The 22407-nt window shown below is 58.0% G+C and overlaps 7 non-coding genes across 7 annotated transcripts; all 7 read right to left on the reverse strand.

The window, feature by feature from the left end:
* Nucleotides 1-1355: 1355 nt before the first annotated feature.
* LOC140205688 (U2 spliceosomal RNA) lies at nt 1356-1546 on the reverse strand. The gene has a single exon (XR_011887955.1). It is a non-coding gene; the product is annotated as a U2 spliceosomal RNA (small nuclear RNA).
* A 3082-nt stretch (nt 1547-4628) lies between these two features.
* LOC140205689 (U2 spliceosomal RNA) lies at nt 4629-4819 on the reverse strand. The gene has a single exon (XR_011887956.1). It is a non-coding gene; the product is annotated as a U2 spliceosomal RNA (small nuclear RNA).
* A 3084-nt stretch (nt 4820-7903) lies between these two features.
* Nucleotides 7904-8094, reverse strand: LOC140205690 (U2 spliceosomal RNA). Its single transcript, XR_011887957.1, has one exon. It is a non-coding gene; the product is annotated as a U2 spliceosomal RNA (small nuclear RNA).
* A 3084-nt stretch (nt 8095-11178) lies between these two features.
* On the reverse strand, nt 11179-11369 carry LOC140205691 (U2 spliceosomal RNA). Its single transcript, XR_011887958.1, has one exon. It is a non-coding gene; the product is annotated as a U2 spliceosomal RNA (small nuclear RNA).
* A 3076-nt stretch (nt 11370-14445) lies between these two features.
* On the reverse strand, nt 14446-14636 carry LOC140205692 (U2 spliceosomal RNA). Its single transcript, XR_011887959.1, has one exon. It is a non-coding gene; the product is annotated as a U2 spliceosomal RNA (small nuclear RNA).
* A 3080-nt stretch (nt 14637-17716) lies between these two features.
* Nucleotides 17717-17907, reverse strand: LOC140205587 (U2 spliceosomal RNA). The gene has a single exon (XR_011887878.1). It is a non-coding gene; the product is annotated as a U2 spliceosomal RNA (small nuclear RNA).
* Nucleotides 17908-20991: 3084 nt separating this feature from the next.
* LOC140205588 (U2 spliceosomal RNA) lies at nt 20992-21182 on the reverse strand. The gene has a single exon (XR_011887879.1). It is a non-coding gene; the product is annotated as a U2 spliceosomal RNA (small nuclear RNA).
* Between the last annotated feature and the right edge of the window lie 1225 nt (nt 21183-22407).

Raw genomic sequence — 22407 nt, forward strand, 5'->3', positions numbered from 1 at the left:
GCCCCACTGCTCTGCAGGTGCGTTTTTGGCCGGCATGGCTCAGTGGTGGAGTGGGTGGGCGCGTGTGCGCGCCGTGGAAGGAAAGGGGTACTGATTATGCCTTGGTTGTGAAACAGGAAACGGATCGGCGAAATGCCTGCCGGAGGGAGGCACAGTGCCGTGCGTGAAGCAGGGGCACGTGGACGGATGTGGCAATTGTGGAGACGTGCGCCAAAGCTGGACGCCGAGTAGGTAGGTGTAAGCATGAGACGTTTGAGTGATCTTGGGGTTTGGGACGTGATTCTGAGCGAGGCTAGAGATGCACTGCACTGCCGATGTATATTGGGGAGGTCTGAGTGGGTGGAGTGGGGGGTTGTGCCTCTGCCTTACCTTGAACGGTGGGCGGGGCTTTGGGCCTGGGGCAGGCAGACGCATCAGAGGAGGCCAGGAGGCCAGGCCAGGCCAGGCCAGGGCAGGGCAGGTAGGCAGAGTTTTGCTGATGCTATGGCTAGGTGGTGATGCTTGTAGCTGGTCTGTCTGTCTGGGCAGGAGAGCAGCAGTCTTGGCAGTCTGGTGCAGGCGGGGAGGATGCAGGGTGCAGGAGCACCGGGCCCTGTTGTGCCGGCGGCGGCGGCGCCCCGTTGCTCTGTAGCCGGGCTCCATCGGATGCCTCCCTCCCTTCCTTCCTTCCTCCCTCCCGTCCGCGTGCCCTGGCTGCTGGCACACTTGAACGAGCCTGCCTGTCCGACAGGCTGGCTGGCTGCTGGTGAAATTGCAGCAGAGCCAGTGACTCGATATCGTTCGTTCCTTCCTTCCTTCCTTCCTTCCTTCCTTCGCCCGCCCGTCCATCCGTCCGTCCGTCCGTCCGTCGCGTCCTCCGTTGGCTTCAAGGAGCAGCTGAGAAGCCTGAGCCTGAGAAGTGGAGCGAGTGTGGCGGGACAGAAAAGGTCTTTCGGCCTGCTCCACTTCACTCTGCTTCTGTGCTTGGTGCAGGCAGCAGCCGAGTGAGCAGGCATCAGAATGAGTGCGCCGGTTGAGCAGTTTGCTTCAGGAATGAATGCCAAGGGGCATCTCTCATGAAGTTGCTGCCTTGCCTGCAGCACCTGATCTGGTTGCAGCCCGGATGTGCACTTGATCTTAGCCAAACGGCCCAGATATGATGCCCGTGCTGTTGTTGAGTTGTCTGCACATTGCGTGAGTGAGTGAGTGAGTGAGCTGTATCGACAGACAGACACAGACACAGGAGAGGTGTAGAGCAAGCAGCTCTCCTCTCTCTCCATGTGCGTGCATGCTTGTCTGTGCTGCTGTGCCGCCGCCGCCGCCTGATGGAGCTTTCGTCGTTTTTCTTTTCTTTGCTACTTTGAAATTCCCCAGAAGGGGAGTGCACCGTTCCCAGAGGCACTGCAATACCGGGTCGATGCGTGGAGTGGACGGAGCAAGCCCCTATTCCATCTCCCTGTTCCAAAAATCAATTTAATATATGGTCCCCAGATAAGGGACGTATCAGATATTAAACTGATAAGAACAGATACTACACTTGATCTTAGCCAAAAGGCCGAGAAGCGATGCAGGCGGCCTCTTGAGTCGGCTACATCCTGCCTAGCCTCTGGTGTTTAGATTGAAGCAGGAGGCCTGGCAAAGACCTTGCTGCCCTGGCCCGCTGGCAGCTCTCCCCTAGGTTGTCTGGGATCGGTGGGTGTGCTGGACAGCTGTTGCCTACCTGGTCCGTCCTGAGTGCAACTTGTCAGAGGCTATGTAAAGCTGCCAGTGATCCACCAATCATCTGGGAGTGGGGCCGTACCTACGGGCGCCTACGTCACTGGCACACTGCCTACGTCAAGGCTGCCGGCTTCCTCGGCTGGCTCCCAGGTCGGTCTCAGAGGCTGGCTCAACTTGCACTGCTCTCCTGGTCGTGGGAGGCTGGTCACGCTGTCCTGTCTGCACAAAAGTCTGCAGGGGGAGTGGGAGCAGGCCGCTCGGCCCTTCAAGGGCGTCCCTGCACTCGGCAAAGAGAGCGCGCCTCTCGGCTTTGCGTGCCCCAGCTGGCTGGCGCATCCAGCTGAACGGTCTCCTTCGGAGGCTCTGCCCTCTCCGGGAGGGAGCGAGCGGATGGGACTGCACCGGGCGACAAAGGCAGAGGCCACGTGCGCCGCTCAAGACCGGTTACGAGGTTTGTGGACGTGGCCAAAGTCCGCGGGCAGAAAAGCCTCCTGGCAAGCTTGGGAATAGGAAGATGTCAGCTACAGGTGTGCCTGAGGAGAAACAATGGGTGTGCTCTCCAAGCCGAAGGCTGAAGTGCAGCCATTCACACCTCTGTGCCTTTATTTTGATGTGTGTGGAATTACAATTGTTGAGTGGCTTGAGTTTGTTTCATCTCACAGAAGCTGTAGACTTTGCGTCTGCACAGGCTATCATTGGACACAGTGGTGTCTTCTCCCCTGCTCCCCCACCACCTTTTTTTACCAGGGTGGATGGGGGTGGGTGGGTGTGTGTGTGTGTCTGTCTGTCTCTCTGTGTCTGTCTCTGTCTCTCTCACCCACCGACACAAACACACATGGAATGCTGAGGGATCTGGCAGGGTCGGTCTGTCTCTCTCTCTCACTCACTCAATCTCACACACACACAGAGTCACAGACACACGTGCACACGGGGGTGTGTGGGGGTGGGTGTGTGTGTGTGTTTGTGTGTGTGTGTGTGTCTGTCTCTCTGTGTCTGTCTCTGTCTCTGTCTCTCTCACCCACCGACACAAACACACATGGAATGCTGAGGGATCTGGCAGGGTCTGTCTCTCTCTCTCACTCAATCTCACACACACACAGAGTCACAGACACACGTGCACACGGGGGTGTGTGGGGGTGGGTGTGTGTGTGTGTTTGTGTGTGTGTGTGTGTGTCTGTCTCTCTGTGTCTGTCTCTGTCTCTGTCTCTCTCACCCACCGACACAAACACACATGGAATGCTGAGGGATCTGGCAGGGTCTGTCTCTCTCTCTCTCACTCACTCACTCACTCACTCACTCACTCACTCACTCACTCAATCTCTCTCTCTCACACACACACACACACACACAGAGTCACAGACACACGTGCACACGGAGTGCTGAGGGATCTGCCAAGCTGTACAGAGGGCAGTAAAGGGAGAAGGGCCGAGGCCCTTCATTATGCCTCTGTGCTGACGCCTGAGCAGACTGACTGGTTTTGCAGCGGGGTGGGTGCACGGATGTAGAAACAGGAGGGAGGGCACGGCAGGAGGGAAATGTGTCGCGGGCTGACGGCGGCCCTGTGCCCCACTGCTCTGCAGGTGCGTTTTTGGCCGGCATGGCTCAGTGGTGGAGTGGGTGGGCGCGTGTGCGCGCCGTGGAAGGAAAGGGGTACTGATTATGCCTTGGTTGTGAAACAGGAAACGGATCGGCGAAATGCCTGCCGGAGGGAGGCACAGTGCCGTGCGTGAAGCAGGGGCACGTGGACGGATGTGGCAATTGTGGAGACGTGCGCCAAAGCTGGACGCCGAGTAGGTAGGTGTAAGCATGAGACGTTTGAGTGATCTTGGGGTTTGGGACGTGATTCTGAGCGAGGCTAGAGATGCACTGCACTGCCGATGTATATTGGGGAGGTCTGAGTGGGTGGAGTGGGGGGTTGTGCCTCTGCCTTACCTTGAACGGTGGGCGGGGCTTTGGGCCTGGGGCAGGCAGACGCATCAGAGGAGGCCAGGAGGCCAGGCCAGGCCAGGCCAGGGCAGGGCAGGTAGGCAGAGTTTTGCTGATGCTATGGCTAGGTGGTGATGCTTGTAGCTGGTCTGTCTGTCTGGGCAGGAGAGCAGCAGTCTTGGCAGTCTGGTGCAGGCGGGGAGGATGCAGGGTGCAGGAGCACCGGGCCCTGTTGTGCCGGCGGCGGCGGCGCCCCGTTGCTCTGTAGCCGGGCTCCATCGGATGCCTCCCTCCCTTCCTTCCTTCCTCCCTCCCGTCCGCGTGCCCTGGCTGCTGGCACACTTGAACGAGCCTGCCTGTCCGACAGGCTGGCTGGCTGCTGGTGAAATTGCAGCAGAGCCAGTGACTCGATATCGTTCGTTCCTTCCTTCCTTCCTTCCTTCCTTCCTTCCTTCCTTCCTTCGCCCGCCCGTCCATCCGTCCGTCCGTCCGTCCGTCGCGTCCTCCGTTGGCTTCAAGGAGCAGCTGAGAAGCCTGAGCCTGAGAAGTGGAGCGAGTGTGGCGGGACAGAAAAGGTCTTTCGGCCTGCTCCACTTCACTCTGCTTCTGTGCTTGGTGCAGGCAGCAGCCGAGTGAGCAGGCATCAGAATGAGTGCGCCGGTTGAGCAGTTTGCTTCAGGAATGAATGCCAAGGGGCATCTCTCATGAAGTTGCTGCCTTGCCTGCAGCACCTGATCTGGTTGCAGCCCGGATGTGCACTTGATCTTAGCCAAACGGCCCAGATATGATGCCCGTGCTGTTGTTGAGTTGTCTGCACATTGCGTGAGTGAGTGAGTGAGTGAGCTGTATCGACAGACAGACACAGACACAGGAGAGGTGTAGAGCAAGCAGCTCTCCTCTCTCTCCATGTGCGTGCATGCTTGTCTGTGCTGCTGTGCCGCCGCCGCCGCCTGATGGAGCTTTCGTCGTTTTTCTTTTCTTTGCTACTTTGAAATTCCCCAGAAGGGGAGTGCACCGTTCCCAGAGGCACTGCAATACCGGGTCGATGCGTGGAGTGGACGGAGCAAGCCCCTATTCCATCTCCCTGTTCCAAAAATCAATTTAATATATGGTCCCCAGATAAGGGACGTATCAGATATTAAACTGATAAGAACAGATACTACACTTGATCTTAGCCAAAAGGCCGAGAAGCGATGCAGGCGGCCTCTTGAGTCGGCTACATCCTGCCTAGCCTCTGGTGTTTAGATTGAAGCAGGAGGCCTGGCAAAGACCTTGCTGCCCTGGCCCGCTGGCAGCTCTCCCCTAGGTTGTCTGGGATCGGTGGGTGTGCTGGACAGCTGTTGCCTACCTGGTCCGTCCTGAGTGCAACTTGTCAGAGGCTATGTAAAGCTGCCAGTGATCCACCAATCATCTGGGAGTGGGGCCGTACCTACGGGCGCCTACGTCACTGGCACACTGCCTACGTCAAGGCTGCCGGCTTCCTCGGCTGGCTCCCAGGTCGGTCTCAGAGGCTGGCTCAACTTGCACTGCTCTCCTGGTCGTGGGAGGCTGGTCACGCTGTCCTGTCTGCACAAAAGTCTGCAGGGGGAGTGGGAGCAGGCCGCTCGGCCCTTCAAGGGCGTCCCTGCACTCGGCAAAGAGAGCGCGCCTCTCGGCTTTGCGTGCCCCAGCTGGCTGGCGCATCCAGCTGAACGGTCTCCTTCGGAGGCTCTGCCCTCTCCGGGAGGGAGCGAGCGGATGGGACTGCACCGGGCGACAAAGGCAGAGGCCACGTGCGCCGCTCAAGACCGGTTACGAGGTTTGTGGACGTGGCCAAAGTCCGCGGGCAGAAAAGCCTCCTGGCAAGCTTGGGAATAGGAAGATGTCAGCTACAGGTGTGCCTGAGGAGAAACAATGGGTGTGCTCTCCAAGCCGAAGGCTGAAGTGCAGCCATTCACACCTCTGTGCCTTTATTTTGATGTGTGTGGAATTACAATTGTTGAGTGGCTTGAGTTTGTTTCATCTCACAGAAGCTGTAGACTTTGCGTCTGCACAGGCTATCATTGGACACAGTGGTGTCTTCTCCCCTGCTCCCCCACCACCTTTTTTTACCAGGGTGGATGGGGGTGGGTGGGTGTGTGTGTGTGTCTGTCTGTCTCTCTGTGTCTGTCTCTGTCTCTCTCACCCACCGACACAAACACACATGGAATGCTGAGGGATCTGGCAGGGTCGGTCTGTCTCTCTCTCTCACTCACTCAATCTCACACACACACAGAGTCACAGACACACGTGCACACGGGGGTGTGTGGGGGTGGGTGTGTGTGTGTGTTTGTGTGTGTGTGTGTGTCTGTCTCTCTGTGTCTGTCTCTGTCTCTGTCTCTCTCACCCACCGACACAAACACACATGGAATGCTGAGGGATCTGGCAGGGTCTGTCTCTCTCTCTCACTCAATCTCACACACACACAGAGTCACAGACACACGTGCACACGGGGGTGTGTGGGGGTGGGTGTGTGTGTGTGTTTGTGTGTGTGTGTGTGTCTGTCTCTCTGTGTCTGTCTCTGTCTCTGTCTCTCTCACCCACCGACACAAACACACATGGAATGCTGAGGGATCTGGCAGGGTCTGTCTCTCTCTCTCTCACTCACTCACTCACTCACTCACTCACTCACTCACTCACTCAATCTCTCTCTCTCACACACACACACACACACACAGAGTCACAGACACACGTGCACACGGAGTGCTGAGGGATCTGCCAAGCTGTACAGAGGGCAGTAAAGGGAGAAGGGCCGAGGCCCTTCATTATGCCTCTGTGCTGACGCCTGAGCAGACTGACTGGTTTTGCAGCGGGGTGGGTGCACGGATGTAGAAACAGGAGGGAGGGCACGGCAGGAGGGAAATGTGTCGCGGGCTGACGGCGGCCCTGTGCCCCACTGCTCTGCAGGTGCGTTTTTGGCCGGCATGGCTCAGTGGTGGAGTGGGTGGGCGCGTGTGCGCGCCGTGGAAGGAAAGGGGTACTGATTATGCCTTGGTTGTGAAACAGGAAACGGATCGGCGAAATGCCTGCCGGAGGGAGGCACAGTGCCGTGCGTGAAGCAGGGGCACGTGGACGGATGTGGCAATTGTGGAGACGTGCGCCAAAGCTGGACGCCGAGTAGGTAGGTGTAAGCATGAGACGTTTGAGTGATCTTGGGGTTTGGGACGTGATTCTGAGCGAGGCTAGAGATGCACTGCACTGCCGATGTATATTGGGGAGGTCTGAGTGGGTGGAGTGGGGGGTTGTGCCTCTGCCTTACCTTGAACGGTGGGCGGGGCTTTGGGCCTGGGGCAGGCAGACGCATCAGAGGAGGCCAGGAGGCCAGGCCAGGCCAGGCCAGGGCAGGGCAGGTAGGCAGAGTTTTGCTGATGCTATGGCTAGGTGGTGATGCTTGTAGCTGGTCTGTCTGTCTGGGCAGGAGAGCAGCAGTCTTGGCAGTCTGGTGCAGGCGGGGAGGATGCAGGGTGCAGGAGCACCGGGCCCTGTTGTGCCGGCGGCGGCGGCGCCCCGTTGCTCTGTAGCCGGGCTCCATCGGATGCCTCCCTCCCTTCCTTCCTTCCTCCCTCCCGTCCGCGTGCCCTGGCTGCTGGCACACTTGAACGAGCCTGCCTGTCCGACAGGCTGGCTGGCTGCTGGTGAAATTGCAGCAGAGCCAGTGACTCGATATCGTTCGTTCCTTCCTTCCTTCCTTCCTTCCTTCCTTCCTTCCTTCCTTCCTTCGCCCGCCCGTCCATCCGTCCGTCCGTCCGTCCGTCGCGTCCTCCGTTGGCTTCAAGGAGCAGCTGAGAAGCCTGAGCCTGAGAAGTGGAGCGAGTGTGGCGGGACAGAAAAGGTCTTTCGGCCTGCTCCACTTCACTCTGCTTCTGTGCTTGGTGCAGGCAGCAGCCGAGTGAGCAGGCATCAGAATGAGTGCGCCGGTTGAGCAGTTTGCTTCAGGAATGAATGCCAAGGGGCATCTCTCATGAAGTTGCTGCCTTGCCTGCAGCACCTGATCTGGTTGCAGCCCGGATGTGCACTTGATCTTAGCCAAACGGCCCAGATATGATGCCCGTGCTGTTGTTGAGTTGTCTGCACATTGCGTGAGTGAGTGAGTGAGTGAGCTGTATCGACAGACAGACACAGACACAGGAGAGGTGTAGAGCAAGCAGCTCTCCTCTCTCTCCATGTGCGTGCATGCTTGTCTGTGCTGCTGTGCCGCCGCCGCCGCCTGATGGAGCTTTCGTCGTTTTTCTTTTCTTTGCTACTTTGAAATTCCCCAGAAGGGGAGTGCACCGTTCCCAGAGGCACTGCAATACCGGGTCGATGCGTGGAGTGGACGGAGCAAGCCCCTATTCCATCTCCCTGTTCCAAAAATCAATTTAATATATGGTCCCCAGATAAGGGACGTATCAGATATTAAACTGATAAGAACAGATACTACACTTGATCTTAGCCAAAAGGCCGAGAAGCGATGCAGGCGGCCTCTTGAGTCGGCTACATCCTGCCTAGCCTCTGGTGTTTAGATTGAAGCAGGAGGCCTGGCAAAGACCTTGCTGCCCTGGCCCGCTGGCAGCTCTCCCCTAGGTTGTCTGGGATCGGTGGGTGTGCTGGACAGCTGTTGCCTACCTGGTCCGTCCTGAGTGCAACTTGTCAGAGGCTATGTAAAGCTGCCAGTGATCCACCAATCATCTGGGAGTGGGGCCGTACCTACGGGCGCCTACGTCACTGGCACACTGCCTACGTCAAGGCTGCCGGCTTCCTCGGCTGGCTCCCAGGTCGGTCTCAGAGGCTGGCTCAACTTGCACTGCTCTCCTGGTCGTGGGAGGCTGGTCACGCTGTCCTGTCTGCACAAAAGTCTGCAGGGGGAGTGGGAGCAGGCCGCTCGGCCCTTCAAGGGCGTCCCTGCACTCGGCAAAGAGAGCGCGCCTCTCGGCTTTGCGTGCCCCAGCTGGCTGGCGCATCCAGCTGAACGGTCTCCTTCGGAGGCTCTGCCCTCTCCGGGAGGGAGCGAGCGGATGGGACTGCACCGGGCGACAAAGGCAGAGGCCACGTGCGCCGCTCAAGACCGGTTACGAGGTTTGTGGACGTGGCCAAAGTCCGCGGGCAGAAAAGCCTCCTGGCAAGCTTGGGAATAGGAAGATGTCAGCTACAGGTGTGCCTGAGGAGAAACAATGGGTGTGCTCTCCAAGCCGAAGGCTGAAGTGCAGCCATTCACACCTCTGTGCCTTTATTTTGATGTGTGTGGAATTACAATTGTTGAGTGGCTTGAGTTTGTTTCATCTCACAGAAGCTGTAGACTTTGCGTCTGCACAGGCTATCATTGGACACAGTGGTGTCTTCTCCCCTGCTCCCCCACCACCTTTTTTTACCAGGGTGGATGGGGGTGGGTGGGTGTGTGTGTGTGTCTGTCTGTCTCTCTGTGTCTGTCTCTGTCTCTCTCACCCACCGACACAAACACACATGGAATGCTGAGGGATCTGGCAGGGTCGGTCTGTCTCTCTCTCTCACTCACTCAATCTCACACACACACAGAGTCACAGACACACGTGCACACGGGGGTGTGTGGGGGTGGGTGTGTGTGTGTGTTTGTGTGTGTGTGTGTGTCTGTCTCTCTGTGTCTGTCTCTGTCTCTGTCTCTCTCACCCACCGACACAAACACACATGGAATGCTGAGGGATCTGGCAGGGTCTGTCTCTCTCTCTCACTCAATCTCACACACACACAGAGTCACAGACACACGTGCACACGGGGGTGTGTGGGGGTGGGTGTGTGTGTGTGTTTGTGTGTGTGTGTGTGTGTCTGTCTCTCTGTGTCTGTCTCTGTCTCTGTCTCTCTCACCCACCGACACAAACACACATGGAATGCTGAGGGATCTGGCAGGGTCTGTCTCTCTCTCTCTCACTCACTCACTCACTCACTCACTCACTCACTCACTCACTCAATCTCTCTCTCTCACACACACACACACACACACACAGAGTCACAGACACACGTGCACACGGAGTGCTGAGGGATCTGCCAAGCTGTACAGAGGGCAGTAAAGGGAGAAGGGCCGAGGCCCTTCATTATGCCTCTGTGCTGACGCCTGAGCAGACTGACTGGTTTTGCAGCGGGGTGGGTGCACGGATGTAGAAACAGGAGGGAGGGCACGGCAGGAGGGAAATGTGTCGCGGGCTGACGGCGGCCCTGTGCCCCACTGCTCTGCAGGTGCGTTTTTGGCCGGCATGGCTCAGTGGTGGAGTGGGTGGGCGCGTGTGCGCGCCGTGGAAGGAAAGGGGTACTGATTATGCCTTGGTTGTGAAACAGGAAACGGATCGGCGAAATGCCTGCCGGAGGGAGGCACAGTGCCGTGCGTGAAGCAGGGGCACGTGGACGGATGTGGCAATTGTGGAGACGTGCGCCAAAGCTGGACGCCGAGTAGGTAGGTGTAAGCATGAGACGTTTGAGTGATCTTGGGGTTTGGGACGTGATTCTGAGCGAGGCTAGAGATGCACTGCACTGCCGATGTATATTGGGGAGGTCTGAGTGGGTGGAGTGGGGGGTTGTGCCTCTGCCTTACCTTGAACGGTGGGCGGGGCTTTGGGCCTGGGGCAGGCAGACGCATCAGAGGAGGCCAGGAGGCCAGGCCAGGCCAGGCCAGGGCAGGGCAGGTAGGCAGAGTTTTGCTGATGCTATGGCTAGGTGGTGATGCTTGTAGCTGGTCTGTCTGTCTGGGCAGGAGAGCAGCAGTCTTGGCAGTCTGGTGCAGGCGGGGAGGATGCAGGGTGCAGGAGCACCGGGCCCTGTTGTGCCGGCGGCGGCGGCGCCCCGTTGCTCTGTAGCCGGGCTCCATCGGATGCCTCCCTCCCTTCCTTCCTTCCTCCCTCCCGTCCGCGTGCCCTGGCTGCTGGCACACTTGAACGAGCCTGCCTGTCCGACAGGCTGGCTGGCTGCTGGTGAAATTGCAGCAGAGCCAGTGACTCGATATCGTTCCTTCCTTCCTTCCTTCCTTCCTTCCTTCCTTCCTTCCTTCCTTCGCCCGCCCGTCCATCCGTCCGTCCGTCCGTCCGTCGCGTCCTCCGTTGGCTTCAAGGAGCAGCTGAGAAGCCTGAGCCTGAGAAGTGGAGCGAGTGTGGCGGGACAGAAAAGGTCTTTCGGCCTGCTCCACTTCACTCTGCTTCTGTGCTTGGTGCAGGCAGCAGCCGAGTGAGCAGGCATCAGAATGAGTGCGCCGGTTGAGCAGTTTGCTTCAGGAATGAATGCCAAGGGGCATCTCTCATGAAGTTGCTGCCTTGCCTGCAGCACCTGATCTGGTTGCAGCCCGGATGTGCACTTGATCTTAGCCAAACGGCCCAGATATGATGCCCGTGCTGTTGTTGAGTTGTCTGCACATTGCGTGAGTGAGTGAGTGAGTGAGCTGTATCGACAGACAGACACAGACACAGGAGAGGTGTAGAGCAAGCAGCTCTCCTCTCTCTCCATGTGCGTGCATGCTTGTCTGTGCTGCTGTGCCGCCGCCGCCGCCTGATGGAGCTTTCGTCGTTTTTCTTTTCTTTGCTACTTTGAAATTCCCCAGAAGGGGAGTGCACCGTTCCCAGAGGCACTGCAATACCGGGTCGATGCGTGGAGTGGACGGAGCAAGCCCCTATTCCATCTCCCTGTTCCAAAAATCAATTTAATATATGGTCCCCAGATAAGGGACGTATCAGATATTAAACTGATAAGAACAGATACTACACTTGATCTTAGCCAAAAGGCCGAGAAGCGATGCAGGCGGCCTCTTGAGTCGGCTACATCCTGCCTAGCCTCTGGTGTTTAGATTGAAGCAGGAGGCCTGGCAAAGACCTTGCTGCCCTGGCCCGCTGGCAGCTCTCCCCTAGGTTGTCTGGGATCGGTGGGTGTGCTGGACAGCTGTTGCCTACCTGGTCCGTCCTGAGTGCAACTTGTCAGAGGCTATGTAAAGCTGCCAGTGATCCACCAATCATCTGGGAGTGGGGCCGTACCTACGGGCGCCTACGTCACTGGCACACTGCCTACGTCAAGGCTGCCGGCTTCCTCGGCTGGCTCCCAGGTCGGTCTCAGAGGCTGGCTCAACTTGCACTGCTCTCCTGGTCGTGGGAGGCTGGTCACGCTGTCCTGTCTGCACAAAAGTCTGCAGGGGGAGTGGGAGCAGGCCGCTCGGCCCTTCAAGGGCGTCCCTGCACTCGGCAAAGAGAGCGCGCCTCTCGGCTTTGCGTGCCCCAGCTGGCTGGCGCATCCAGCTGAACGGTCTCCTTCGGAGGCTCTGCCCTCTCCGGGAGGGAGCGAGCGGATGGGACTGCACCGGGCGACAAAGGCAGAGGCCACGTGCGCCGCTCAAGACCGGTTACGAGGTTTGTGGACGTGGCCAAAGTCCGCGGGCAGAAAAGCCTCCTGGCAAGCTTGGGAATAGGAAGATGTCAGCTACAGGTGTGCCTGAGGAGAAACAATGGGTGTGCTCTCCAAGCCGAAGGCTGAAGTGCAGCCATTCACACCTCTGTGCCTTTATTTTGATGTGTGTGGAATTACAATTGTTGAGTGGCTTGAGTTTGTTTCATCTCACAGAAGCTGTAGACTTTGCGTCTGCACAGGCTATCATTGGACACAGTGGTGTCTTCTCCCCTGCTCCCCCACCACCTTTTTTTACCAGGGTGGATGGGGGTGGGTGGGTGTGTGTGTGTGTCTGTCTGTCTCTCTGTGTCTGTCTCTGTCTCTCTCACCCACCGACACAAACACACATGGAATGCTGAGGGATCTGGCAGGGTCGGTCTGTCTCTCTCTCTCACTCACTCAATCTCACACACACACAGAGTCACAGACACACGTGCACACGGGGGTGTGTGGGGGTGGGTGTGTGTGTGTGTTTGTGTGTGTGTGTGTGTCTGTCTCTCTGTGTCTGTCTCTGTCTCTGTCTCTCTCACCCACCGACACAAACACACATGGAATGCTGAGGGATCTGGCAGGGTCTGTCTCTCTCTCTCACTCAATCTCACACACACACAGAGTCACAGACACACGTGCACACGGGGGTGTGTGGGGGTGGGTGTGTGTGTGTGTTTGTGTGTGTGTGTGTGTGTCTGTCTCTCTGTGTCTGTCTCTGTCTCTGTCTCTCTCACCCACCGACACAAACACACATGGAATGCTGAGGGATCTGGCAGGGTCTGTCTCTCTCTCTCTCACTCACTCACTCACTCACTCACTCACTCACTCACTCACTCAATCTCTCTCTCTCACACACACACACACACACACACAGAGTCACAGACACACGTGCACACGGAGTGCTGAGGGATCTGCCAAGCTGTACAGAGGGCAGTAAAGGGAGAAGGGCCGAGGCCCTTCATTATGCCTCTGTGCTGACGCCTGAGCAGACTGACTGGTTTTGCAGCGGGGTGGGTGCACGGATGTAGAAACAGGAGGGAGGGCACGGCAGGAGGGAAATGTGTCGCGGGCTGACGGCGGCCCTGTGCCCCACTGCTCTGCAGGTGCGTTTTTGGCCGGCATGGCTCAGTGGTGGAGTGGGTGGGCGCGTGTGCGCGCCGTGGAAGGAAAGGGGTACTGATTATGCCTTGGTTGTGAAACAGGAAACGGATCGGCGAAATGCCTGCCGGAGGGAGGCACAGTGCCGTGCGTGAAGCAGGGGCACGTGGACGGATGTGGCAATTGTGGAGACGTGCGCCAAAGCTGGACGCCGAGTAGGTAGGTGTAAGCATGAGACGTTTGAGTGATCTTGGGGTTTGGGACGTGATTCTGAGCGAGGCTAGAGATGCACTGCACTGCCGATGTATATTGGGGAGGTCTGAGTGGGTGGAGTGGGGGGTTGTGCCTCTGCCTTACCTTGAACGGTGGGCGGGGCTTTGGGCCTGGGGCAGGCAGACGCATCAGAGGAGGCCAGGAGGCCAGGCCAGGCCAGGCCAGGGCAGGGCAGGTAGGCAGAGTTTTGCTGATGCTATGGCTAGGTGGTGATGCTTGTAGCTGGTCTGTCTGTCTGGGCAGGAGAGCAGCAGTCTTGGCAGTCTGGTGCAGGCGGGGAGGATGCAGGGTGCAGGAGCACCGGGCCCTGTTGTGCCGGCGGCGGCGGCGCCCCGTTGCTCTGTAGCCGGGCTCCATCGGATGCCTCCCTCCCTTCCTTCCTTCCTCCCTCCCGTCCGCGTGCCCTGGCTGCTGGCACACTTGAACGAGCCTGCCTGTCCGACAGGCTGGCTGGCTGCTGGTGAAATTGCAGCAGAGCCAGTGACTCGATATCGTTCGTTCCTTCCTTCCTTCCTTCCTTCCTTCCTTCCTTCGCCCGCCCGTCCATCCGTCCGTCCGTCCGTCCGTCGCGTCCTCCGTTGGCTTCAAGGAGCAGCTGAGAAGCCTGAGCCTGAGAAGTGGAGCGAGTGTGGCGGGACAGAAAAGGTCTTTCGGCCTGCTCCACTTCACTCTGCTTCTGTGCTTGGTGCAGGCAGCAGCCGAGTGAGCAGGCATCAGAATGAGTGCGCCGGTTGAGCAGTTTGCTTCAGGAATGAATGCCAAGGGGCATCTCTCATGAAGTTGCTGCCTTGCCTGCAGCACCTGATCTGGTTGCAGCCCGGATGTGCACTTGATCTTAGCCAAACGGCCCAGATATGATGCCCGTGCTGTTGTTGAGTTGTCTGCACATTGCGTGAGTGAGTGAGTGAGTGAGCTGTATCGACAGACAGACACAGACACAGGAGAGGTGTAGAGCAAGCAGCTCTCCTCTCTCTCCATGTGCGTGCATGCTTGTCTGTGCTGCTGTGCCGCCGCCGCCGCCTGATGGAGCTTTCGTCGTTTTTCTTTTCTTTGCTACTTTGAAATTCCCCAGAAGGGGAGTGCACCGTTCCCAGAGGCACTGCAATACCGGGTCGATGCGTGGAGTGGACGGAGCAAGCCCCTATTCCATCTCCCTGTTCCAAAAATCAATTTAATATATGGTCCCCAGATAAGGGACGTATCAGATATTAAACTGATAAGAACAGATACTACACTTGATCTTAGCCAAAAGGCCGAGAAGCGATGCAGGCGGCCTCTTGAGTCGGCTACATCCTGCCTAGCCTCTGGTGTTTAGATTGAAGCAGGAGGCCTGGCAAAGACCTTGCTGCCCTGGCCCGCTGGCAGCTCTCCCCTAGGTTGTCTGGGATCGGTGGGTGTGCTGGACAGCTGTTGCCTACCTGGTCCGTCCTGAGTGCAACTTGTCAGAGGCTATGTAAAGCTGCCAGTGATCCACCAATCATCTGGGAGTGGGGCCGTACCTACGGGCGCCTACGTCACTGGCACACTGCCTACGTCAAGGCTGCCGGCTTCCTCGGCTGGCTCCCAGGTCGGTCTCAGAGGCTGGCTCAACTTGCACTGCTCTCCTGGTCGTGGGAGGCTGGTCACGCTGTCCTGTCTGCACAAAAGTCTGCAGGGGGAGTGGGAGCAGGCCGCTCGGCCCTTCAAGGGCGTCCCTGCACTCGGCAAAGAGAGCGCGCCTCTCGGCTTTGCGTGCCCCAGCTGGCTGGCGCATCCAGCTGAACGGTCTCCTTCGGAGGCTCTGCCCTCTCCGGGAGGGAGCGAGCGGATGGGACTGCACCGGGCGACAAAGGCAGAGGCCACGTGCGCCGCTCAAGACCGGTTACGAGGTTTGTGGACGTGGCCAAAGTCCGCGGGCAGAAAAGCCTCCTGGCAAGCTTGGGAATAGGAAGATGTCAGCTACAGGTGTGCCTGAGGAGAAACAATGGGTGTGCTCTCCAAGCCGAAGGCTGAAGTGCAGCCATTCACACCTCTGTGCCTTTATTTTGATGTGTGTGGAATTACAATTGTTGAGTGGCTTGAGTTTGTTTCATCTCACAGAAGCTGTAGACTTTGCGTCTGCACAGGCTATCATTGGACACAGTGGTGTCTTCTCCCCTGCTCCCCCACCACCTTTTTTTACCAGGGTGGATGGGGGTGGGTGGGTGTGTGTGTGTGTCTGTCTGTCTCTCTGTGTCTGTCTCTGTCTCTCTCACCCACCGACACAAACACACATGGAATGCTGAGGGATCTGGCAGGGTCGGTCTGTCTCTCTCTCTCACTCACTCAATCTCACACACACACAGAGTCACAGACACACGTGCACACGGGGGTGTGTGGGGGTGGGTGTGTGTGTGTGTTTGTGTGTGTGTGTGTGTCTGTCTCTCTGTGTCTGTCTCTGTCTCTGTCTCTCTCACCCACCGACACAAACACACATGGAATGCTGAGGGATCTGGCAGGGTCTGTCTCTCTCTCTCACTCAATCTCACACACACACAGAGTCACAGACACACGTGCACACGGGGGTGTGTGGGGGTGGGTGTGTGTGTGTGTTTGTGTGTGTGTGTGTGTCTGTCTCTCTGTGTCTGTCTCTGTCTCTGTCTCTCTCACCCACCGACACAAACACACATGGAATGCTGAGGGATCTGGCAGGGTCTGTCTCTCTCTCTCTCACTCACTCACTCACTCACTCACTCACTCACTCACTCACTCAATCTCTCTCTCTCACACACACACACACACACACAGAGTCACAGACACACGTGCACACGGAGTGCTGAGGGATCTGCCAAGCTGTACAGAGGGCAGTAAAGGGAGAAGGGCCGAGGCCCTTCATTATGCCTCTGTGCTGACGCCTGAGCAGACTGACTGGTTTTGCAGCGGGGTGGGTGCACGGATGTAGAAACAGGAGGGAGGGCACGGCAGGAGGGAAATGTGTCGCGGGCTGACGGCGGCCCTGTGCCCCACTGCTCTGCAGGTGCGTTTTTGGCCGGCATGGCTCAGTGGTGGAGTGGGTGGGCGCGTGTGCGCGCCGTGGAAGGAAAGGGGTACTGATTATGCCTTGGTTGTGAAACAGGAAACGGATCGGCGAAATGCCTGCCGGAGGGAGGCACAGTGCCGTGCGTGAAGCAGGGGCACGTGGACGGATGTGGCAATTGTGGAGACGTGCGCCAAAGCTGGACGCCGAGTAGGTAGGTGTAAGCATGAGACGTTTGAGTGATCTTGGGGTTTGGGACGTGATTCTGAGCGAGGCTAGAGATGCACTGCACTGCCGATGTATATTGGGGAGGTCTGAGTGGGTGGAGTGGGGGGTTGTGCCTCTGCCTTACCTTGAACGGTGGGCGGGGCTTTGGGCCTGGGGCAGGCAGACGCATCAGAGGAGGCCAGGAGGCCAGGCCAGGCCAGGCCAGGGCAGGGCAGGTAGGCAGAGTTTTGCTGATGCTATGGCTAGGTGGTGATGCTTGTAGCTGGTCTGTCTGTCTGGGCAGGAGAGCAGCAGTCTTGGCAGTCTGGTGCAGGCGGGGAGGATGCAGGGTGCAGGAGCACCGGGCCCTGTTGTGCCGGCGGCGGCGGCGCCCCGTTGCTCTGTAGCCGGGCTCCATCGGATGCCTCCCTCCCTTCCTTCCTTCCTCCCTCCCGTCCGCGTGCCCTGGCTGCTGGCACACTTGAACGAGCCTGCCTGTCCGACAGGCTGGCTGGCTGCTGGTGAAATTGCAGCAGAGCCAGTGACTCGATATCGTTCGTTCCTTCCTTCCTTCCTTCCTTCCTTCCTTCCTTCCTTCCTTCGCCCGCCCGTCCATCCGTCCGTCCGTCCGTCCGTCGCGTCCTCCGTTGGCTTCAAGGAGCAGCTGAGAAGCCTGAGCCTGAGAAGTGGAGCGAGTGTGGCGGGACAGAAAAGGTCTTTCGGCCTGCTCCACTTCACTCTGCTTCTGTGCTTGGTGCAGGCAGCAGCCGAGTGAGCAGGCATCAGAATGAGTGCGCCGGTTGAGCAGTTTGCTTCAGGAATGAATGCCAAGGGGCATCTCTCATGAAGTTGCTGCCTTGCCTGCAGCACCTGATCTGGTTGCAGCCCGGATGTGCACTTGATCTTAGCCAAACGGCCCAGATATGATGCCCGTGCTGTTGTTGAGTTGTCTGCACATTGCGTGAGTGAGTGAGTGAGTGAGCTGTATCGACAGACAGACACAGACACAGGAGAGGTGTAGAGCAAGCAGCTCTCCTCTCTCTCCATGTGCGTGCATGCTTGTCTGTGCTGCTGTGCCGCCGCCGCCGCCTGATGGAGCTTTCGTCGTTTTTCTTTTCTTTGCTACTTTGAAATTCCCCAGAAGGGGAGTGCACCGTTCCCAGAGGCACTGCAATACCGGGTCGATGCGTGGAGTGGACGGAGCAAGCCCCTATTCCATCTCCCTGTTCCAAAAATCAATTTAATATATGGTCCCCAGATAAGGGACGTATCAGATATTAAACTGATAAGAACAGATACTACACTTGATCTTAGCCAAAAGGCCGAGAAGCGATGCAGGCGGCCTCTTGAGTCGGCTACATCCTGCCTAGCCTCTGGTGTTTAGATTGAAGCAGGAGGCCTGGCAAAGACCTTGCTGCCCTGGCCCGCTGGCAGCTCTCCCCTAGGTTGTCTGGGATCGGTGGGTGTGCTGGACAGCTGTTGCCTACCTGGTCCGTCCTGAGTGCAACTTGTCAGAGGCTATGTAAAGCTGCCAGTGATCCACCAATCATCTGGGAGTGGGGCCGTACCTACGGGCGCCTACGTCACTGGCACACTGCCTACGTCAAGGCTGCCGGCTTCCTCGGCTGGCTCCCAGGTCGGTCTCAGAGGCTGGCTCAACTTGCACTGCTCTCCTGGTCGTGGGAGGCTGGTCACGCTGTCCTGTCTGCACAAAAGTCTGCAGGGGGAGTGGGAGCAGGCCGCTCGGCCCTTCAAGGGCGTCCCTGCACTCGGCAAAGAGAGCGCGCCTCTCGGCTTTGCGTGCCCCAGCTGGCTGGCGCATCCAGCTGAACGGTCTCCTTCGGAGGCTCTGCCCTCTCCGGGAGGGAGCGAGCGGATGGGACTGCACCGGGCGACAAAGGCAGAGGCCACGTGCGCCGCTCAAGACCGGTTACGAGGTTTGTGGACGTGGCCAAAGTCCGCGGGCAGAAAAGCCTCCTGGCAAGCTTGGGAATAGGAAGATGTCAGCTACAGGTGTGCCTGAGGAGAAACAATGGGTGTGCTCTCCAAGCCGAAGGCTGAAGTGCAGCCATTCACACCTCTGTGCCTTTATTTTGATGTGTGTGGAATTACAATTGTTGAGTGGCTTGAGTTTGTTTCATCTCACAGAAGCTGTAGACTTTGCGTCTGCACAGGCTATCATTGGACACAGTGGTGTCTTCTCCCCTGCTCCCCCACCACCTTTTTTTACCAGGGTGGATGGGGGTGGGTGGGTGTGTGTGTGTGTCTGTCTGTCTCTCTGTGTCTGTCTCTGTCTCTCTCACCCACCGACACAAACACACATGGAATGCTGAGGGATCTGGCAGGGTCGGTCTGTCTCTCTCTCTCACTCACTCAATCTCACACACACACAGAGTCACAGACACACGTGCACACGGGGGTGTGTGGGGGTGGGTGTGTGTGTGTGTTTGTGTGTGTGTGTGTGTCTGTCTCTCTGTGTCTGTCTCTGTCTCTGTCTCTCTCACCCACCGACACAAACACACATGGAATGCTGAGGGATCTGGCAGGGTCTGTCTCTCTCTCTCACTCAATCTCACACACACACAGAGTCACAGACACACGTGCACACGGGGGTGTGTGGGGGTGGGTGTGTGTGTGTGTTTGTGTGTGTGTGTGTGTCTGTCTCTCTGTGTCTGTCTCTGTCTCTGTCTCTCTCACCCACCGACACAAACACACATGGAATGCTGAGGGATCTGGCAGGGTCTGTCTCTCTCTCTCTCACTCACTCACTCACTCACTCACTCACTCACTCACTCACTCAATCTCTCTCTCTCACACACACACACACACACACAGAGTCACAGACACACGTGCACACGGAGTGCTGAGGGATCTGCCAAGCTGTACAGAGGGCAGTAAAGGGAGAAGGGCCGAGGCCCTTCATTATGCCTCTGTGCTGACGCCTGAGCAGACTGACTGGTTTTGCAGCGGGGTGGGTGCACGGATGTAGAAACAGGAGGGAGGGCACGGCAGGAGGGAAATGTGTCGCGGGCTGACGGCGGCCCTGTGCCCCACTGCTCTGCAGGTGCGTTTTTGGCCGGCATGGCTCAGTGGTGGAGTGGGTGGGCGCGTGTGCGCGCCGTGGAAGGAAAGGGGTACTGATTATGCCTTGGTTGTGAAACAGGAAACGGATCGGCGAAATGCCTGCCGGAGGGAGGCACAGTGCCGTGCGTGAAGCAGGGGCACGTGGACGGATGTGGCAATTGTGGAGACGTGCGCCAAAGCTGGACGCCGAGTAGGTAGGTGTAAGCATGAGACGTTTGAGTGATCTTGGGGTTTGGGACGTGATTCTGAGCGAGGCTAGAGATGCACTGCACTGCCGATGTATATTGGGGAGGTCTGAGTGGGTGGAGTGGGGGGTTGTGCCTCTGCCTTACCTTGAACGGTGGGCGGGGCTTTGGGCCTGGGGCAGGCAGACGCATCAGAGGAGGCCAGGAGGCCAGGCCAGGCCAGGCCAGGGCAGGGCAGGTAGGCAGAGTTTTGCTGATGCTATGGCTAGGTGGTGATGCTTGTAGCTGGTCTGTCTGTCTGGGCAGGAGAGCAGCAGTCTTGGCAGTCTGGTGCAGGCGGGGAGGATGCAGGGTGCAGGAGCACCGGGCCCTGTTGTGCCGGCGGCGGCGGCGCCCCGTTGCTCTGTAGCCGGGCTCCATCGGATGCCTCCCTCCCTTCCTTCCTTCCTCCCTCCCGTCCGCGTGCCCTGGCTGCTGGCACACTTGAACGAGCCTGCCTGTCCGACAGGCTGGCTGGCTGCTGGTGAAATTGCAGCAGAGCCAGTGACTCGATATCGTTCGTTCCTTCCTTCCTTCCTTCCTTCCTTCCTTCCTTCCTTCCTTCCTTCGCCCGCCCGTCCATCCGTCCGTCCGTCCGTCCGTCGCGTCCTCCGTTGGCTTCAAGGAGCAGCTGAGAAGCCTGAGCCTGAGAAGTGGAGCGAGTGTGGCGGGACAGAAAAGGTCTTTCGGCCTGCTCCACTTCACTCTGCTTCTGTGCTTGGTGCAGGCAGCAGCCGAGTGAGCAGGCATCAGAATGAGTGCGCCGGTTGAGCAGTTTGCTTCAGGAATGAATGCCAAGGGGCATCTCTCATGAAGTTGCTGCCTTGCCTGCAGCACCTGATCTGGTTGCAGCCCGGATGTGCACTTGATCTTAGCCAAACGGCCCAGATATGATGCCCGTGCTGTTGTTGAGTTGTCTGCACATTGCGTGAGTGAGTGAGTGAGTGAGCTGTATCGACAGACAGACACAGACACAGGAGAGGTGTAGAGCAAGCAGCTCTCCTCTCTCTCCATGTGCGTGCATGCTTGTCTGTGCTGCTGTGCCGCCGCCGCCGCCTGATGGAGCTTTCGTCGTTTTTCTTTTCTTTGCTACTTTGAAATTCCCCAGAAGGGGAGTGCACCGTTCCCAGAGGCACTGCAATACCGGGTCGATGCGTGGAGTGGACGGAGCAAGCCCCTATTCCATCTCCCTGTTCCAAAAATCAATTTAATATATGGTCCCCAGATAAGGGACGTATCAGATATTAAACTGATAAGAACAGATACTACACTTGATCTTAGCCAAAAGGCCGAGAAGCGATGCAGGCGGCCTCTTGAGTCGGCTACATCCTGCCTAGCCTCTGGTGTTTAGATTGAAGCAGGAGGCCTGGCAAAGACCTTGCTGCCCTGGCCCGCTGGCAGCTCTCCCCTAGGTTGTCTGGGATCGGTGGGTGTGCTGGACAGCTGTTGCCTACCTGGTCCGTCCTGAGTGCAACTTGTCAGAGGCTATGTAAAGCTGCCAGTGATCCACCAATCATCTGGGAGTGGGGCCGTACCTACGGGCGCCTACGTCACTGGCACACTGCCTACGTCAAGGCTGCCGGCTTCCTCGGCTGGCTCCCAGGTCGGTCTCAGAGGCTGGCTCAACTTGCACTGCTCTCCTGGTCGTGGGAGGCTGGTCACGCTGTCCTGTCTGCACAAAAGTCTGCAGGGGGAGTGGGAGCAGGCCGCTCGGCCCTTCAAGGGCGTCCCTGCACTCGGCAAAGAGAGCGCGCCTCTCGGCTTTGCGTGCCCCAGCTGGCTGGCGCATCCAGCTGAACGGTCTCCTTCGGAGGCTCTGCCCTCTCCGGGAGGGAGCGAGCGGATGGGACTGCACCGGGCGACAAAGGCAGAGGCCACGTGCGCCGCTCAAGACCGGTTACGAGGTTTGTGGACGTGGCCAAAGTCCGCGGGCAGAAAAGCCTCCTGGCAAGCTTGGGAATAGGAAGATGTCAGCTACAGGTGTGCCTGAGGAGAAACAATGGGTGTGCTCTCCAAGCCGAAGGCTGAAGTGCAGCCATTCACACCTCTGTGCCTTTATTTTGATGTGTGTGGAATTACAATTGTTGAGTGGCTTGAGTTTGTTTCATCTCACAGAAGCTGTAGACTTTGCGTCTGCACAGGCTATCATTGGACACAGTGGTGTCTTCTCCCCTGCTCCCCCACCACCTTTTTTTACCAGGGTGGATGGGGGTGGGTGGGTGTGTGTGTGTGTCTGTCTGTCTCTCTGTGTCTGTCTCTGTCTCTCTCACCCACCGACACAAACACACATGGAATGCTGAGGGATCTGGCAGGGTCGGTCTGTCTCTCTCTCTCACTCACTCAATCTCACACACACACAGAGTCACAGACACACGTGCACACGGGGGTGTGTGGGGGTGGGTGTGTGTGTGTGTTTGTGTGTGTGTGTGTGTCTGTCTCTCTGTGTCTGTCTCTGTCTCTGTCTCTCTCACCCACCGACACAAACACACATGGAATGCTGAGGGATCTGGCAGGGTCTGTCTCTCT

Source organism: Mobula birostris, chromosome 11 (assembly GCF_030028105.1).
Source record: "Mobula birostris isolate sMobBir1 chromosome 11, sMobBir1.hap1, whole genome shotgun sequence".
Classification (NCBI taxonomy): domain Eukaryota; kingdom Metazoa; phylum Chordata; class Chondrichthyes; order Myliobatiformes; family Myliobatidae; genus Mobula; species Mobula birostris.